The following is a 13,755-nucleotide window of genomic DNA, read 5'->3' as shown; positions in this document are numbered from 1 at the left end:
ATGTTCACACTCTTGTATAATTCCCTCCTCTTGAATGTGGGTGGGGCTGGTGACTTCCTTCTAACCAACAGAATATGGCAAAGGTGAAGGGGTATCACTTCCGTTATTACATTATGTTATAGAAAAGCAGACTCACTTTAGGGACTCTCTCTCCCTTGTCAGCTTTGATGAAGCCATGTTGGGGGTCCCGCGTGGTGAGGAACTGTGGGCCACCTCTAGGAGCTGAGGATGACCTCCAGTACAGCCAGCAATAAGCCCTGGCTCTTGGTCCTACAGCTTCAAGGAAATGAAATCCACCAACAACTTGAGTGAGACGTAGGTGGATCCTTCCCCAGTTGAGCTGCCAGATGAGAATCCAGCCCTGATTGCGGGCTTGCAAAGAACCCAGCTAAGCTGTCCCTGGACTGCTGACGCACAAAGACTATGATGCAACGGCTGCTAAATTTGTGGTCATTTGTTATGGAACAATAGATAACAAATACACACTGCTTCCTGGTTTAAAAGGCAGAAGAGCTGATATAATTTGGATACTGAAAATTTTAGAATCAGAGCCATACCAGAAAAGCGAGTTTGCCTATGCTTTTTCTGCCATTTGTGACCTAGACATCTATCACTTCCCATTTGACTCTCCATATCTACTCTCCACACTTCTGCAACCTGCCTTATGACCCAGTGGGCTGACCCACATAGATTGCCCTCTGACTTCTGGTTCCTTTTAGGCGATGGAGGCACCAGCAAAAGATCTACTGGCTGGGAGGAGAGTGAGCTATTTATTTCTTTGATTCCCTCCCTGCCAGGTCTTAGCAGGTTAATTGTGAACCTCTGCTGAAGATCACAGTCTCTTTCAAGTGACTCTTGCCAAACAACTCTGTCTTTGGATTGAGTAACCACCCCTAACCCTTTGCCCCTTCAGGCCTAGAGGTGGTGATGGCTCCCCTTGTTCTAAGCTCCATAGTACTGTAACATATCTTACTGCTTTCCCTAAACTCTGACTCCACCTTTGTAAATAGTCTCTGTATTAAACTAACATCAAATTATCCAATTTGAGGGTGCCATCTGCTTTCTGATAAATAATACAAAGTTCAACAATGTTTTCTGTATAATATTGTCTAGAATTAAAAGTAGGATGTCTGTATATTCAGATTCTGAATTGGAAGAAGGAGGCTTATAAGGGCAGGAAGATGAGAGGGAGGCATCAGATTGTTTTTCATTGTCTGTCAGGCTTTAGAACTATGAATATGACAGGACAAGGAACAGACAGCAAATGCATTCCAGGGACCCCATTTTGTAGACTGCAGGCCAAGAGTGGAGAGTGTAACAGGCTTCAGTTGTCACTGAAGCCTGCATAGAGAGCACTCCACTCTTTTATAACGGACGTTGAACACAGACTGACAAGGATTAAGAAGAGAAACTGTAAGATCTTCTTCAGAGACTCTTCGGAAAAGGAAAGACAACCATCTGTCTAGACAGGCTGAGACACAGAGCTACATGGATTCTTTGATTCATTTTTTTTTCAGAGGTTTGAAACCAAATGTGGATACAAAATTCTTGAATGCCGTGTATGGCATTCTATTTCAAATGTGTATGACACACAAGATGAGTCTGGGGACTCAACATGATATTTAGGTTTTAAAAAAATCTGCCTTTTTTGTAAATTCTCAGAAAGTGGGAATAAGAGCAAGACTATCTTAAGACCAGCTTTCTGATGCCTTGGGCAGTGGATATTGGTCTCCAGTGTAGCACAGCTATGGGATTTGAGTAAACTGGGAGAGTGCCGTGCCGACAGAGTGAAGTGTTTAGGGAAACAGATTGGGTGGGAAGATATATATGGCCCTCACCCCTACTCCCCTCACACCAAGGCAGTTACTTAACCCTGATTGTAGAATATTGGAGCTGGGAGGGACCTAAGGGATTATCTAACATCACGTATTTATTTTCCAGATGTGGACTAAGCCATTGAAAATTACATGGACTTGCCTCAACTCACATAATGTGAGTGTGAGTTTGATTAAGCCTAACTTTCTGTTTCTGAGCAGGTTCTTCTCCCTCTAATGACTGGACCTTTACATAGAAACTCAAACTAGCTTTAATACTGCCTCCTGTGCTTCTGTAAATTTGTGAGGGAAGAAAAGGGAGGATTCTTAGCTAATGAGGAGAATAAAATGTCACAGTTGTCACCCCCAGGCAGGGTACAGCTCACTCCAATATCACAGAAAGTGTCCACATGACCTGTGGGGCCCTGAAGGAACCCAGGCCTTCTTATTCCATCAGGGGAACAGTAACTGCCCAGGCCGGGCCAGTCTTATCACCATATTTTGTTCTTGGAGAGAAGGCAATGGGGCTCTATTTATGGGTTCATTTGAGGATGATCTTGAGTCTTCCTGAATGTGGCCTGATATTCAGGGCCACGCAGCCCTGGAAAAATGAATTAACCAATAATTTCTAAATGCCCTGCTAAATGCTTCTCATACACCTAGATTTCCACCACTATTTGTGTTTCAGTTCAAACTACTGAATTATCATAGTTACTAGAGCAAGTTCTATATTTAATACTAATGGTAATACTCAATAAGTTGTGAGGACCAAAGAAAAAAGATCTGTTACAAAGTGGTAATTTTAGGTAAGGCTTGGAACCTCTCCCCCTGAATAAGTTGCCCCAGAAGCACATGCTCCAGACAGCCCCAACACACTCACACACACAAACACACAAACACACACTCCCCCTCACACACAGACATCACACCCATCTCTCACACACATACATGCATGCATGCATACACACAGCCAAACTAACCCACCCTTTGGTGCTCCTTTCTCAATGCAATGCTCTTGCTTGTACATGAGAAAAATATAATGCAGTAAAATACTTTCTTGGCCAAACTATGTTTTCAGATAAGGTGAATTTTTAGTTGCTCATCTCAGTCTAAAACCTCATCTGTGCAAGAAATAGAACTTTCTTGATTTTTATTTATTTATTTATTTATTTATTTATTTATTTATTTATTTATTTATTTAATTTTTTGTTTATTGCAGTAACATTGGTTTATAACATTGTAAAAATTTCAGGTGTACATCATTTTACTTCTATTTCTGCATAGATTACATCATGTTCACCACCAAAATACTAATTACAACCCATCACCACACACATGTACCAAATTATCCCTTTCACCCTCCTCCCTCCCCCCTTCCCCTCTGGTAACCACCAATCCAATCTCTGTCCCTATGTGTTTGTTTATTGTTGTTATTATCTACTACTTAATGAAGGAAATCATGCGGTATTTGACCTTCTCCCTCTGACTTATTTCACTTTGCATTATACCCTCAATGTCCATCCATGATGTCACAAATGGCTGGATTTCATCATTTCTTATGGCTGAGTAGTATTCCATTGTGTATATATACCAAGCTTCTTTATCCATTCGTCCCTTGATGGGCACTTAGGTTGCTTCCAAGTCTTGGCTATTGCGAATAACGCTGCAATGAACACATGGGTGCGTGTACCTTTACAAATTGGTGTTTTCAAGTTCTGTGGGTAAATACCCAGCAGTGGGATGGCTGGATCATATGGTAGTTCTATCGTTGATTTTTTGAGGAATCTCCATACTGTTTTCCATAGTGGCTGCACCAGTTTGCACTCCCACCAGCAGTGTATGAGAGTTCCCTTCTCTCCACATCCTCTCCAACACATGTTGTTTCCTGTCTTGTTAATTATAGCCATTCTGATGGGCGTCAGGTGATATCTCATTGTAGTTTTGATTTGCATTTCCCTGATAGTGATTTTGAACATCTTTCATGTGTCTGTTGGCCATCTGTATATCTTCTTTGGAGAAATGTCTGTCCAGGTCTTTTGCCCATTTTTTAATTGGGTTGGTAGTTTTTTTTTTGGTAAGATGCATGAGTTCTTTACATATTTTGGAGATTAAGTCCCTATCAGAAGTATGGTTTGCAAATATCTTCTCCCAATTGTTAGGTTGTCTTTTCGTTTTGTTGATGGTTTCCTTTGCTGTGCAGAAGTTTTTAGTTTGATGTAGTCCCATTTGTTTATTTTTTCTATTGTTTCTCTTGCCCGGTCAGACGTGGTGTTTGAGAAGATGTTGCTAAGACCGATGTCGAAGAGCGTACTGCCTATGTTTTCTTCTAGAAGTTTCACAGTTTCAGGTCTTACATTCAAGTCTTTAATCCATTTTGAGTTAATTTTTGTGTATGGTGTAAGGTAAGGGTCTACTTTCATTTTTTTGCTTATGGCTATCCAGTTTTCCCAACACCATTTGTTGAAGAGACTTTCTTTTCCCCATTGTATGTGCTTGGCTCCTTTGTCAAAGATTAGCTGTCCATAGATGTGTGGGTTTATTTCTGGGCTTTCGATTCTATTCCATTGATCTGTGTGTCTGTTTTTGTGCCAGTACCATGCTGTTTTGGTTACTACAGCTTTGTAGTATATTTTGAAATCAGGGAGTGTGATACCTCCAGCTTTGTTCTTTTTTCTTAGGATTCCTTTAGCTATTCGAGGTCTTTTGTTGTTCCATATAAATTTTAGGATTCTTTGTTCTATTTCTGTGAAAAATGTTGTTGGAACTTTGATAGGGATTGCATTGAATCTATAGATGGCTTTAGGAAGTATGGACATCTTAACTATGTTAATTCTTCCAATCCAAGAGCACGGAATATCTTTCCATTTCTTTGTGTCTTCTTCAATTTCTTTCAGAAATGTTTTATAGTTTTCGGTGTACAGATCTTTCACCTCTTTGGTTAAGTTTATTCCTAGGTATTTAATTCTTTTTGTTGCAATTGTAAATGGGATGGTATTCTTAATTTCTCTTTCTGCTACTTCGTTGTTAGTGTACAGAAATGCAACTGATTTTTGTATGTTGATTTTGTATCCTGCAACTTTACCATATTCGTTTATTACTTCTAAAAGTTTTCTGGTGGATTCTTTGGGGTTTTCTATATATAAAATCATGTCATCTGCCAATAGTGACAGTTTCACTTCTTCCTTTCCAATTTGGATCCCTTTTATTTCTTTTTCTTGCCTGATTGCTCTGGCTAGGACTTCCAATACTATGTTAAATAGGAGTGGTGACAGTGGGCATCCTTGTCTGGTTCCTGTTCTTAGAGGGATGGCTTTCAGTTTTTCACCATTGAGGATGATATTAGCTGTGGGTTTCTCATATATGGTCTTTATTATGTTGAGGTACTTTCCTTCTATACCCATTTTATTCAGAGTTTTTATCATAAATGGATGCTGTATCTTGTCAAATGCTTTCTCTGCATCTATTGAGATGATCATGTGATTTTTATTCTTCATTTTATTAATGTGGTGTATTACGTTGATTGATTTGCAAATGTTAAAGCATCCCTGCATCCCTGGAATAAATCCCACTTGATCATGGTGTATAATCTTTTTAACGTATTGTTGTATGCGATTTGCTAGTATTTTGTTGAGGATTTTCGCATCGATGTTCATCAGTGATATTGGCCTGTAATTTTCTTTTTTTGTGTTGTCCTTGTCTGGTTTTGGTATCAGGGTAATGTCAGCTTCGTAGAATGAGTTAGGGAGCTTCCCCCCCTCCTCAATTTTTTGGAAGAGTTTGAGAAGGATAGGTATTAAGTCTTCTTTGAATGTTTGGTAGAATTCACCAGGGAAGCCGTCTGGTCCTGGACTTTTATTTTTGGGGAGGTTTGTGATTACTGTTTCGATCTCCTTACTGGTGATTGGTCTATTCAAATTCTCTACTTCTTCTTGATCCAGTTTTGGAAGGTTGTATGATTCTAAGAATTTATCCATTTCTTTCAGATTGTCGAATTGGTTGGCATATAGCTTTTCATAGTATTCTCTTATAATCTTTTGTATTTCCGAGTTGTCTGTTGTAACCTCTCCTCTTTCATTTCTGATTTTACTTATTTGTGCCTTCTCTCTTTTTTTCTTGGTGAGTCTAGCTAAAGGTTTGTCAATTTTGTTGATCTTTTCAAAGAACCAGCTCTTGGTTTTATTAATTTTTTCTATTGTTTTTTTGGTCTCTATTTCATTTATTTCTGCTCTGATTTTTATTATTTCCCTTCTTCTACTGATTTTGGGCTTCGTTTGTTCTTCTTTTTCCAGTTCCTTCAGGTGCATTGTTAGATTGTTTATTTGAGATTTTTCTTGTTTGTTGAGATAGGCCTGTATCGCTATAAACTTCCCTCTTAGAACCGCTTTTGCTGTATCCCATAAATTCTGGCATGTCGTATCTTCATTTTCATTTGTCTCCAGGTATTTTTTGATTTCTTCTTTGATTTCTTCGTTAACCCAGTCGTTGTTCAGTAGCATTTTGTTTAATCTCCACGTATTTGTGGCTTTTCTGATTTTCTTCCTATAGTTGATTTCTAGTTTCATACTGTTGTGGTCAGAAAAGATGCTTGGTATTATTTCAATCTTCTTAAATTTATGGAGACTTGTTTTGTGGCCTAATAAGTGATCAATCCTGGAGAATGTTCCATGTGCCTTTGAAAAGAACGTGTATTCTTCAGTTTTTGGTAGGAATGCTCTGTATATATCTACTAGGTCCATCTGTTGTAGTGTGTCGTTTAAGGCCAATGTTTCCTTATTGATCTTCTGTTTGGATGATCTATCCGTTGGTGTAAGTGGAGTGTTAAAGTCCCCTACTATTATTGTGTTACTGTCTATTTCTCTTTTTATGTCTGTTAATAATTGCTTTATATATTTAGGTGCACCTACATTGGGTGCGTAGATATTTACAAGTGTTATATCCCCTTGTTGGATTGTTCCCTTGATCATTATGTAATGCCCTTCTTTGTCTCTTTTTACAGTTTTTGTTTTAAAGTCTATTTTGTCTGATATGAGTACTGCTACCCCAGCTTTCTTTTCATTGCCATTTGCGTGGAGTATCTTTTTCCATCCCTTCACTTTCAGTTTGTGAGTGTCTTTAGGTCTGAAGTGTGTCTCTTGTATGCAGCATATATATGGGTCTTGTTTTTTTATCCAGTCAGCCACCCTATGCCTTTTAATTGGAGCATTTAGTCCATTGACGTTTAAAGTAGCTATTGATAGGTATGTACTTACTGCCATTTTTTAACTTTTTTTTTTTCTCAGTGTTTTAGTAGTCCTTCTCTGTTCCTTTCTTCTTCTATACAGAATTGATGGTCACTTTAGTTTGACCTCTGTCTGAAAGCTGTACTTTTTAACTCCCCTCCTCCCTCATGTTTTTGATATCATATCTAACCTTTTTGTTGTGCATTTGTATCCATTACTTTCTAATCATGGAAATAGATAATTTTTCCTATTTGTGGTCTTTTCTTTTCCCCTTAAATCAGTCCCTTTAACATTTCTTGTAGCACCGGTTTCTTGGTGACAAACTCCTTTAATTTTTGCTTATCTGGGAAAATTTTGATCTCTCCTTCCATTTTGAATGATAACCTTGCTGGGTAGAGTATTCTTGGCTGTAAGTTTTTTCCTTTTAGCACTTTAAATATATCGTGCCATTCTCTTCTAGCCTGTAAGGTTTCTGCAGAGAAGTCAGCTGATAGCCTTATGGGGTTTCCTTTGTACGTAACTTGACATTCTCTTGCGGCTTTTAGGATTCTCTCTTTATCTTTAATTCTGGACATTTTGATTATGATGTGTCTTGGTGTGGGCCTCTTTGGGTTTATCTTGTTTGGGGCTCTCTGTGCTTCCTGTACCTGGATGTCTGTTTCCTTCCTTAGGTTAGGGAAGTTTTCATCTATTATTTCTTGAAATAGATTCTCTGACCCCTTGTCTCGCTCTTCTCCTTCTGGGACACCTATAACACGGATGTTAGTGGGCTTGATGTTGTCCCAGAGGTCCCTTAGACTGTCCTCAGTCTTGTTAATTCTTTTCTCTTTTACCTGTTCACCTTGGGTAATTTCTTCTAGTCTTTCTTCCAGCTCACAGATCCGTTCTTCTGTATCCTCTACTCTGCTTTTGAGTCCCTCTAATGAATTTTTCATTTCCAGTATTGTATTCTTCATTTCAGATTGGTTCTTTTTTATATCTTCCATTTCTTTGTTGACATTCTCACTGAGTTCATCTATTCTTCTCTCCAGATCAGTGAGCATCCTTAACACTCTTAGTTTGAACTCTCTGTCGGGTAGGTTGCTCATTTCTGTTTCACTTAGTTCCTTTTCTGGGGTTTTGTCCCGTTCCCTTACTTGTAATGTATTCTTTTGCCTCTTCATTTTGCCTCTTTCCCTGTGCTTGTGTCTACGTATTAGGTAGGTCAGCTACGTCTCCTGCTCTTGGATAGGTGACTTTATGTAACTGATGGCTTAGGAGGCTTCCAGTGTGCTTCCCTCAGTTCTCAAAGTTCCAGGGGTGACCCTTATGTGGGCTACGTGTATCCTTCTGTTGTGGCCTGTTTGCTCTCCCTGTAGGCGCCCAGGGAGGCTGAGTTATGCTCCTGGCCAGCTGTTGTAATGCTCAGCTGCTTGTAGTTGTTGTGGGCCCTTCAGTCTCTTTATCAGGTGTGGGGATCCCCAGCACAGTTGGCTGCAAGTTCTAATACCACATTTGTGTTGCAGTATTTCTTTTAAGTGAGTAGGCCCCCACCGTGGCAGGTTGTTAGGCTCAGGGCCTTACAATTGCTGTAAGCCTCTAGCCTATTAGGTCTCTTGTCAGCTCTCTGAGGATTGCAGCTGGGTGGGGCTGGCCTCAGGCACAGGAGCACCCAATTGTTTCAGGTTTTGGAAGGTGGAGCAAACCTCCTATGTGGGTTTTTGAGAAGTGCAAGTCTTCTGCGGCTGAGAAGCCCTGCCGCCCACAGGTCCACACACACAGTCAACACAGTCCTGCCCCGTGTGCACGCCCCGACCTCCCCAAGCGGACCCAGTCTCTCCACGGCCGGAGCCCCACACACTCTGCCACCACCCCACACTCTCCACCCGCTCCTTGTGCCCACCCTGCCCTGCTCAAGTCGGCTCAGTTGCCAGGCTGCAGAGAATCCAGTCACCAATCTATGCAGGCCCACAAGTTGCCTGAGGGCTTGTTGTTGGGTGGGGCCAGTCTCTAGGGTGGGCTGCCTGCCCTGGCTGAGCTGGATTAAATCGGTGCTCTAGCGGGTGGGGCAGACCCTGGGCTAGCAGGCCTCAGGGAGAACTCCAATGGTGTCTGTGTCAGCCCGCCCACACCAGGCCACAACAATGGCCGCTGCCAATGTCCCAGTCCCTGGAGAGGTCTCACCCCTCACCGAGATGCACTCAGGGCCTATTAGGTGAGTCTCTTGTCACCAAAGCACTGTGCACCTTTCTTTCTGGTGATTTTAGGGTGCTTCCTGAAACGGGTGAGTTTGTGCGTGGGCCCTTTAAGAGCCAGTTCTAGTTTCTTTGTGAACCGGGTTTTCTGGGGGTGCTCCCCAGTGTTTTAGTAGCAGGCACAGTCAGATATTATGCCGCTGGTCTCGATTGTGCTGGGTCCACAATATGCCCACAGCGGGGGCGCTCCCCGGCTCAGGGCCCCGCGCCTCCAGGGAGGCTGCGTACCTGTGAGCTGCTCCCGGCGGCCGTGAAGCTGGCGGCTTGTGAAGGCGGCATTTTTCTCTCCAGGAGGGAGTCTCTGCCTCTTCCACCTCAGTTAGGATTGTCCTTTGTTGCAGGAGTTCCTCTCATCCAGTTTTCAGTTCTGTCTCAGGGGTAATTTTTCCACGAGTAGTTGTAAATTGGCTGTGTCCACGGGAGGAGGTGAGCTCAGAGTCTGCTTACGCCGCCATCTTGACTCCTCTCTCTTGATTTTTAAAAGTCAGTTAAATTTTGTTATGAGCTCGCATGTCAGTGCATGTTAGAACATTAAGTCAGTGTCAGTTCAGGGAAACCTTTCCCCTCGTGTTCCTCCATTCCTGGGCATTGTGAGGTATCTGTTTCTCTACTCTTATCTATCCAAGCATCCTCTGAGACATGCACCATTCTCTCAGGTCATCCATTCTCCTGGGTCACAGCTGTGTCACCCTTCGTTCCTGACCACAAGATCTCTTCAGTTAAGGCTCTCTCTGCAACTCCAGGGCCCCTCTCAGGGCACATAGGGTCTTTAGGCTGCTTCCCTCCACCCTGGGCACAGGAAATTTGGTGTGATTATCTTAGGACAAGATGCCTACATTCTTCACATTACCACTTCTCTTCTAGGGCATTTCACTTGGGAATAAGCTCATATTTTCCTCAAAACTTTCTGGCTTTCTGTTAGACCTTACATTCCAGAAGCAGGTGTCCAGCCCCTTCTCAAAGCCCAAAGTCTAAGCTCTCCTTGCTTCCTCTCTACACATCTTCTCCCCTACTCTGCCCCAAATTGTGGACTTTTTATGTAGTCTTGAGACGTGGAAGCCTTGCCCTGACTTATCAGATAGTCTCATAAATCTATTTTTTATGCCCTGAATCCCTTACCAAAGTTTAGACTTTTGAAAATTAGTTGGCTTCCTCTCCGTCTGTTTTGTCATCCCTCCTCTGAGGTGGTGAACACGCATTGCTCTGATTCATTAGGGAAAGAGCTGGGGTAAAAGGAAATACCAGGAACAGAAGTCTTGGTTAGTATTTCCAAAATCTTATATCACCACAGAGGTATTAACAAAGACATTTTACTGTGATAAGTTCAGACTCTCAACTCAAAAAGTAGAGTACTCTCAACATGAGGTTTATAGAATTTTTAGAGTTGGACATTTCAGTATTTTAAATTTGAACACCGACTTGAGGTTTTGCCACCGCTTCCTCTCAACCTGGGTGTTCGTAGGCAACTTTAGACTCAGCCCAAAAAGCTTATTTTTATTGCTCCCTCAATAAATGCCTTGTACAAGAAGCTCCATCTCAAGTTCTGCTTCTAGGGAATCCAATTGATGACACAGATGGACAGTCATAGAAATAAAGTCATCCAAAACTGAGGGGGGTCAGATAATCATTTAGGGGTCACCAGCAACCACCAGGAGAGCAGTGTGGTGAGCATGGGTGACCGTGAAGGAAACTAAGAAATGTCCTCAGTCAAGCCCGAAGTAAGGAGGAGTGTCATAGATGTCCGGGGAGAAGAGAATTTTAAGGAGAATTTTCAACTAATTCATTTAAAACAGAGGAGTTAAAAAATAAAATAAAATAAGGACTTATGTGACTATTTATTTGACATGTAGGATGTCAGGGGTGCTCTTTGCCTGAGCAGTTTCAATGGAAAGGCGGAAGGCGGAAGAAGCCAAGTTGCTGTCAGCGGAACAGGGAATGGGAGCTCAGCAAGTGGACACAGCGAGTGTAGACAGTAGGAACATTTAGTTACTTCTAATTTTTGAAAGATCTGAGAGACTTGAGACTACTTATAGGCAGAGGAAAGAGAACCAGGAGAGAATTAGAACTGAAATTAGAGAGGTGAGACGTTAATGGGGGAAAAATTAGAGGAGATCACAGAGGATGATGTCGGGAACCCTGCTCTCCCTGCTCAGCTGGGTCTATCACAATCTCTTTGATATCATATTATATCATATAGGATCGTATCGTATCATATCACATCATATCATTCATTCATTTATTCATCAAACATTTATTAAGTACTTGTCATATGCCATTTTAGGCATTAAAATTTAAAAAAAAGTCAAGACCACAATCCTGTAGAAGTACGTAACTTAGAGTTTAGTGGAAAAATGGACAGGAAAACAGTCACAAAGGAGTGTGATAATTGCTGTAAAAAGGGTGGAAAGTGCTATAGAAGCACAGGGGTCAAGCAACTGGTTCTATGGTGGATGAGAAAATAATGTGCAGAAGAGGTAAAGTTTAAAGTGCAAATTAAAGGTTTAAAATGTCCTTTGGGCATGAAGAGGTGGTGTCTAGATATGTGAACAGGGCCAAACCCTTATGATTAATTAGTCTGTTAAGAAGTCAGCATTCTGTGTCAGGCAGTGATTCATCTTCCCCCTTGATATCTCAAATTGCAAAATCTATTTGGATATTACTTTAAAAAATGCTTTCTTTTTTTAAAAAAACCTATAACCAAGAACAGTAGAAAGAAGGTAAAAGAAGGAGAAAATAAGTAATTTTTCTCCTGGCAAGAGATCTCACAGAATTGTTATCTTGAGTGAAGTAAGAAACTTGGTCTGTTTACACTTTTGAACTAAGCTAACACCTTTGCATTCTGCCTTCAGTAAACAACAGACAGATCAGTAAAATATTTAAACAATTGACCGCCTCACTCAGTCATGCCTTCTCTAATCTTTTCTACCTGTGAAAATCCCACTTGTGCTGAAAATCCTCAGTCAAGTTTCAGATCTTCCTTAAATTGCTACCGGCAGTTCACAATTAGTCTCCCAATTCTGCTTCTACCAGAACTTACTTTCATTGTTATTTTTTAATACTCTCATTAACTCAATATGTTTGTGTGTTTATGTTAAGACACTCTTCTACTGTGACCATTAAATGTATTGATTGGCTCACTGGTGGGTTGATATGTGGGTAGCAGCATCTTAAAGAATCAGGTGTGAAACATGTATTAATTGGAAATTCCAATGTTATTGATTTGAATGTCAGATTATACACATTTCCTTTCCAGTGATTTGATGTGACTTAATTCTGTTAAAAAAAAATCTCCAAATAAATGAGACTAGTGCACCCAAAGTCTGTCTTGGTGCACGCACGTGTGTGTGTGAACCATTTTCTTGATGATTTCTTCCTTCCATCCCCCAACTTTCATGTTCTTAGCTAATAATTTCTGCATCACCTAACAGATCAGAAGAACCAACATATTTAAGAAGCAGTCACTCTGTATTGGGTGGAATATGGAAGAGGAAAATAAATGTCCCAAGGTCTAGGTCTTATCTTTCTTACCTCTCATCTCTAGTATATTTGGTTCTCAAATTTAGTGTGCATAAAAATCACTCAAGGTGCATATAAAAATGCTGAACCTTGGGTAGTACCTTGGGTGTTCTTATTCTTAGTTCAGAAGTGAGGTCCTAGAATTTAAATTTTTAAAAATATCTCAGGGAATTCTGATGTGGTCAGTTCTCAGCCTGTCCTTTGTGGAAAGTGCCCCATCCCTGTCTTATTTCTTCTGAAAAAACTCCTGAGTGGATCCTCAATCCCAAGAGACCATTTCAGCTGGGTGCTATGGATCTCACTCCCCAAATTCATAAATTTCACTCTTAAAATGGAAAGGAAATGGAATCCTAAGTGTAAATACCACCTTTCAACATCTTACCATCCGTTCACCGGTCCAGCAGGGTGCTTTTTATCTGTGGTCTTGGTTTAATCTCCAGCTCATAGAAAAGAGCATCAAGTGCCTTTGTTAAGAGGAGGAGATGAAATGAGCTTGACGTTGGTTGTAAAGAGGCAGCTGAGATGTTAAAGATTGTGAGAGGCACCGTTTGCTCTACTAAAAGTGCATTACGCTAAAGAACCGCAAAGCTCTAGTTGTGAAGGTAGATAAACCAAAAAACAAAATCATCATTAGAGAAAATTATGCTAAATGGAATTTGCGAAGCACATACATTCTTGGAAATCTCTTCATAATGTTAAGCTCAAAATTTTCAATCTGCAGGGAATAAAGTTCATGTTGTGCTTTGAACAACGAAAGCCGTCTTTCATAGAAATGTATTTTTAATAAGTAGCCTGAACAAATAGAGATATTTTAGTCTGTTTCTGGAACCAGCACAGATGTATTTTAATGGTAAAATGATGCAATATAGTTCTGGAAATCACTGTTTGACAATTCATAATTTCTTCTTTATGTTATGAATTTAAAAGTCACAGAAAATATTTTTCTTTTTCTCAAGTATCTTTCTTGCAAGA

At 40.7% G+C, this 13,755-nt stretch overlaps 1 long non-coding RNA gene across 1 annotated transcript in view; it reads left to right on the top strand.

The window, feature by feature from the left end:
• The first annotated feature begins 9,141 nt into the window (after positions 1-9,141).
• Positions 9,142-13,755, top strand: part of LOC147916770 (uncharacterized) — a 255,324-nt gene continuing 250,710 nt past the window's right edge. The window contains exon 1 of the long non-coding RNA XR_015552559.1: positions 9,142-9,227. This is a non-coding gene — a long non-coding RNA (uncharacterized LOC147916770). The remainder of the gene's footprint in view (positions 9,228-13,755) is intronic.

The sequence above is a fragment of the Ceratotherium simum genome, chromosome 6, assembly GCF_057802395.1.
Source record: "Ceratotherium simum simum isolate JZ-2026a chromosome 6, ASM5780239v1, whole genome shotgun sequence".
NCBI classification, from domain to species: domain Eukaryota; kingdom Metazoa; phylum Chordata; class Mammalia; order Perissodactyla; family Rhinocerotidae; genus Ceratotherium; species Ceratotherium simum.
This window is presented reverse-complemented; position numbering and strand designations above follow the sequence as displayed.